At 36.9% G+C, this 6,416-nt stretch overlaps 1 pseudogene; it reads left to right on the plus strand.

Annotated features, from left to right (window-relative positions):
• Positions 1-783: 783 nt before the first annotated feature.
• Positions 784-1,824, plus strand: LOC111411988 (annotated as a pseudogene).
• Positions 1,825-6,416: the final 4,592 nt, after the last annotated feature.

Here is a 6,416-nt window from a genome sequence, read left to right on the forward strand (position 1 = left end):
TTATCATGAAGGCATCACAATTCATAAGGCATCACTTAATTAGGTAGGACTAGTGGATGTGACATGAAATGGACGGTACTCAACGTTTAGGTCTACGTTCAATTTCAGAAAAATCCAAGCCCAAGCCATGTCTACCATCAATTAGGGACGGAGCCAGCACTCGAGGAGTCCCTGGGATCAGCCGTGCTGATTCCATTGATTTTTTCCCTTCTACTCGATGATCGCTTGGGGGTTGTTTGTGCTCACCTGAATTATGGATCTGTCATTACCGTCAACAATAAGAACCCTACTTGGTTTTGGTTTGCAATATGGGGGATTTCGGATTCAAATTCAGTGTTTTTTTTTTTTTTTTAAACAACTAACCTCCCTTTCAATGAGCGGGAGATAAGCTAAGTCAGGTGGTTGGGGTGGGAAGGTTAAACTTCCACGAGACGAGGGTGGCATATTTTATTCATACTAAAATAAAATACAAATTTAGAACGAAATATGCAACCTCGTGAAAATATATATGAGGAAAAATTAAGTTTTTGTTTGATAGTGATTAAATTTTAAATTTTAGTTTAAATTAAAGCCAACAAATAGTTTTAAACACATATATTTATGGATCTTACAACTTTTAAACTTTATATTTCATCAATTTTTATTAAGATCTATTAAAAATCTGATATTAATCCCATCAAACACGGGCTAAATTGGCGGAAAACGAAGAAGAGTAATTACAAATTTGTCATTGTTTACTTTTCTTTCCTTCTCATGAAAGGAACGAAGACATGAATTTCTTCGTTCACACCACGCCATTTCAACATTAACATGCCCATTCATATATATATGAATCATAGTAGATCTAACTGCAGCACAAAGCCCATAAAACCATAACATGGCTAACTCAATTATACTGTGTCTGTGTTTCTCTTCCTTGGTAATTCTAGCAGCCATTCAAGGAATCCATGCAGTGGACTATACATTTACAAACACTGCAGCAAACACTCCTGGAGGTGTTAGATTCACTAATGAGATTGGGGAACAATACAGCATCCAAACGCTGGATGCAGCTACGAATTTCATATGGAAAATCTTCCAACAAGACACGACTCCGGCCGACAGGAAAAATGTCCAGAAGGTGAGTTTATTCATCGATGATATGGACGGAATTGCGTACACCAGCAAAGATGAGATTCACGTCAGTGCAAGATACATACAGAGTGACTCTGGGGATGTGAAAACGGGGTTCACCGGAGTTTTGTATCATGAAATGACTCACGTCTGGTAATGGAATGGAAATGGTCAAGCTCCAGGAGGTCTTATAGAAGGTGTTCTCGAATCACTTCATCTAAAAATTTAAACTTTCAGTATTTAGATAGCGTTTATCTAGTTGAATTCTTACTTTAACATCATATTGATGATTGGATAGTTAAATTTCACAACTTTAACAGGAATAGCTGATTATGTGAGGCTAAAGGCTGGTTATATAGCAAGTCATTGGGTGAAACCCGGGGAAGGAGATACGTGGGATCAAGGTTACGATGTGACGGCACGATCCTTGGATTATTGCGAGGGTCTCAGAAGTGGATTTGTTGCAGAACTTAACAAGAAAATGAGAGATGGTTACTGTAACAACTATTTTGTTGATCTTCTGGGCAAGACAGTAGATCAGCTCTGGATGGACTACAAAGCAAAATATAATACCTAATTAAGAGGAATATTATATGTTTTGGGGCATTCAATTTCGAATAATTGATAAAGAATAATCTGTTCCAGAAAAGAAAAATTATATAAAGAATAATCTCAAGCCCTTGCTAACAGTACACTGCTATGATTTCCAATGTATTAAATTGTTTTACTAAAAAAAAAAAAAAAAAAATAGTACTCTTACAATATTTCTCTACATTTCTGGTTTTATTTTTAAATTTTTATTTCTTCGTCCAATAGTAGCCGTGTTTTTACTTGTGTGACGGAATTCTTCTTTCGTTTTTAAACACTGATATGAGATTTTTTCGAGAAATGATGGTAGACAAACTTAGTTTATTTAGAGATTTTTATTTATTTCGACATCATATTTTCATGACCATCCAATCTCAAATAATTTGAGAAGTATAGAAACTTTTATAAGGTTAAATTTTCATTTTCATTTGCAAATTTTTGGTATAAAAATATTGTGAAAAATATAATCACAAAAACTCTAATAGCTTCAATTCAACCATATATTGATGGAAAATGTGTGGTTTAAAAATACAGAAAAATTTTGAGTTTGCGTATAATATTATTTTATTGAAAAATATATGGTTGAATTGAATATAAGGTTTTTGAAATTTCCTCTTCTTGATCTTCTTTCTTTTCTGTCTCTTTTCCTCTCTCCACTTCTCCCCTCGTGCCCTACTTTATGTTCTTGTGTTCTATATTCTTTGATATATCCATTGGTGTCGAAGCTTGCTTCACTTCTCTAACCAAATCTCAATCTAGGCTAATGTTAGTGTTTCTAGTCAAAAGAACAGTGTCCTTTTTAGGTATTTTGTCAGGAAAAAAAAAAAAAAAAGGAAGGAAGGAAAAAAAAAGAATGGCTGAATTGTTTATTCAAGGGGAAGGTTAATAGTGTCGGCAAAAAAGAGTTCTTAGTGCCAATAAAAAAAAAAAAAGGAAAAATTATGTTTGGTGGAATTAAAAAAAGCAGGTGTCAAAGCAATGACGAAGGTTATCAAAGGTATACAAATCTTGGATAATGAATTTCTTGTTGGGGAATATACCGATTATGTGCATATTATATTCATAAAAGCATACCATTTATTTGCGTGAAATCGAAATGTAATTCCGACTTACCAAAATAGAATTTGAGAAGTAAAACAATAATAGTTACCGAATCCGAATGCATGAATATAGATTCATCTTTTTCGATTCTTGAACGAAAGCAAGTTATTCTTTTAAATCAAATCTCGCAGAACAAACATGTAAATAATGTTAATCAGTTTCTGAAATCAAATCATAATTAAGAGAAATAAGAAAATGAAGGAAGAAAGATGCAAGTGATGAATTTTTGGTCGAGACAAGTGTTTGACACTTAGTCCTTAAGATGAATTTGTTCCGCATCGGTGCTAACGATTTTTCGACAATCATCTCTCAAGATACAACGACCATGTCAAGCCATAGGAGCACTCCAAATGGCTTCGACCAGCGAACTCGAACGGAATTCCTTCTCTACCAAGGAAATGCATGAAAATGCTATGAAATTAGAAAGGAGAGAATTGCAAGAGGATAATGAATACTCAATGCAATTGGTGTACCCAAAATCATGTCCACAGGATTCTATTTATAGATATAGAAAGGATGCAAATGAAGTAGTGTGGACCAAAACATGCATCCTTTGAAAAAGTTGCAACACTTGGCCAAAACTTACATCCTTTCGAAAAGTTACAACACTTCATTTCTTCCAACTTTGGTTCGTAATTTCTCATTCATCCGGATTTGGTTTCGAGATTCCAAATATACCACGACGATCTAGTCGACGAGTAGAATAAGTTGGTCTATTTACTTTTGTAATTTGACCATCGGATCAAGTCCGAATATTTGGTCGAAGTTGACATGTAGTCACACCTTTTCATTTTCTACTTTTACACACCTTTTCATTTTCCAATTTTTGGTTAATTATTTGAACCGATTCCTACATTTCTTACTTTTCATTTTTTTTCCCTCCTTTTGCCGTACCAAAATTTTGCCCATTTTTCATTGTCTAAGGTGAGATTGACATTGGAAATGTCCTCATGCATGTCCGAAGTTGTCTCATATCCAAAATTAGAAAGTGACAGAGGTATTTTGCGAGCTTCCTGCATCAGACACGTATCTGAGTGTGTACTACATTTGTTAGACAAAAAACACTTTTGGCTTGGGGAAGTGTCTCAGAGTTATGCAAGTCAGATTGAGTATGACAATATTTGACATTGTTTTCTCTACCTTATATTTTCCTAATGTTTCTAGTACTATAGAATGGTAGATTGTTGTATCATTTACGTGTTCTTGAAAACTTATTATGTGCTGTACTGTGTTATTCACTTATTTGCCAAGGTTTAATGTTGTTATAAACAAAGATACGGTTGATTGATAAGACTTATTTTTCTCTCAGGTTAAATGAGAGGTCAAAACTTTTTGGACTAGTTTGTGACAGCATACTTCCTCATCTCCAGGTTTCTTTGTCTTAGCCAATATCATCAACCCCCATGTCTTCCTTCTTTCCCCTCTTCCCTTATCCTTCTTTATCCGGTTTTTCATCGTTACATGGTGGGGAGGATATTTTGCTGTCTCGACGGTCTCCCTATGAATTCTTTTTAATTTCGTTCTTATTATTCTTGTGGATTCAATTCTTCAGGCATCCTTTGGTGAAAATTATGGAGGAACTCTTAATGTCTCTTCTATCAAGGACTGATGTATTAAAGATATGGTTCTAAACTTCACCGCCGTTGGATTTATGATACAATTTCATAGTTGAAAATACCATGATCGTTGGCATTACATTCTCTTCTAGCAACTGGAATCTGGCCATGACACCTGATGATGTAGGCGAGTCATTGCTGTGCAGGTGCTTTCTGCATGATGATCCTGTTAGCGATGTTTGAAACTGTTTCGCGCGGGTTAGTCGCTAACAATTAAAAGAGGATCAGACGATTGTGTAAGGGACAAACATCTTGAGACAAAATCCTAAAAAGGGGTGTTCTTTTATTGGCGATGACTTTACAATTGGAAATTAAAAACAAAGTGCCTTCAAGGAGCGCAAGTACACGAGTTACTGAAAAAAGTTTAAGTCTAAGCTAAGGAAATTAAAATTACATGTTCTCTGTTCGAGAGTTTTGGATTCGGTCCTTTGCTCTATATTTTTCTCCCTTTTATACTTCATGGACGATCTCTTTGTGATCAACCGCCTAAAAACTGCTTGATCGTCTTATAACTGCCCACTTTCTTCGTAATGGCCAACTTGTCATGAAAACTGCCTTTTTTAACTGCTGCCATTACTCTTCGTTGTTCAACCGCTTTCGATTGAATTCCTTGAATCGTGAAACGTGATAAGGTTGCTTTAATAACTGCTTTGATAACTGCACTTCTTGATGACCACAACGCTTTATGTTTGTTAAGACCTTGAGCGACTTAAAGATTTGGGTGAGAATAGAGTAACAGCTCTGGACGACTATATGACACTCCATTCGCTCAGATTCTGGGCGACTTGCAAACTTGGGCGATGGCGTTACCGCGTTCTTGGGCCTCCCTATTCGGGCCTTCATCTTGATTTGTTTGATTGGGCTTCGTTTTTTGGGCTATCTGATTTGGGGATCCTCCAATTGAGCTTCACTCCTTGGGCCGTTCGATTTGGGCTGAATTTTTATGTGTCAACAATTACCCCCCAATATGGCAGAATTAATAATAATTATTAAATTTTGCCATATTCACTTTGTGTTTCCAGCAACGTTCGAAATTCTCAAGAATTTCAATCATTGTTTTCTTTTATAACTTGAGAAGGTGCGCCGTTTTGCAAACCCTTATAACCCCCAAACACGCCATTTCACTGCACCATTAAATCACGCCTCAAATTTTTGCGTCTCTCTCACGATTTACTGTTCATCTTTTGCTTCCCTACTACGTAACCCTAAAAAACTTCGTTCCTTCTCAAATGGCTACTTCACAATCTCAAGCTGGCGACTCTTTTAGTTTTGATAACTTTCAGAAACTTCTGAGTCGCCCATACATAACTCCGAGTTTTCTCGCGCCCGCCGATGTCGAACGTAATGAGTTCTACTTGGGTCCTTTCTTCAACAATGCAGAGGCAGTTGAACAGGCGGTGGTGGGTCAGCTGTTTCCTTGCACTCAAGGCCCTCCATTTCTAAACTCTCTGTCGCTAGGGCCACTTCGCGAAAGAGGTATTCGCATTTGGCCTAAATATGATGTAGCTTTCCGTAGGTGGCATGCTCGCCTTGTGGGTCATGGTCTTACTAAGGCACTTTTTGATAGCGCTAGGAATTCTGATTTGTTAGAAATCTCTATTCGGCCCCCTACTTTTGATTCAGCACTCTTTTCGATTGCTTTGAGTTTTTGGTCTTCTGAGTATAATACCTTTATTTTCCCTCTTGGCCCCATGTCTATTACCTTAAGGGATGTTGGGGCCCTGGTGAATCTACCACCTTTGGGCGATACCATTTTTCCTGGTATCTTGGTTTCTGGTGGCGCTCCAAAGTTTGGTAAAAACTACACCGAATCTTATTCAAGCCTGCAAACCCTTCACAATCATTCGAGCGCTGAGCCTTCCCATACTGAGCGAGTGGCCTTTCTTCTAGTTTGGCTTTATAAATATGTTTTGTGTGTGCCAAGCATAAAGCCCTCCTTGAGTTATTTACCTATAGCGCACGAATTGGCGCGTGACAGGCCTTTGAATTTATGTTCTT

This window comes from Olea europaea, chromosome 16, assembly GCF_002742605.1.
Source record: "Olea europaea var. sylvestris chromosome 16, O_europaea_v1, whole genome shotgun sequence".
NCBI classification, from domain to species: domain Eukaryota; kingdom Viridiplantae; phylum Streptophyta; class Magnoliopsida; order Lamiales; family Oleaceae; genus Olea; species Olea europaea.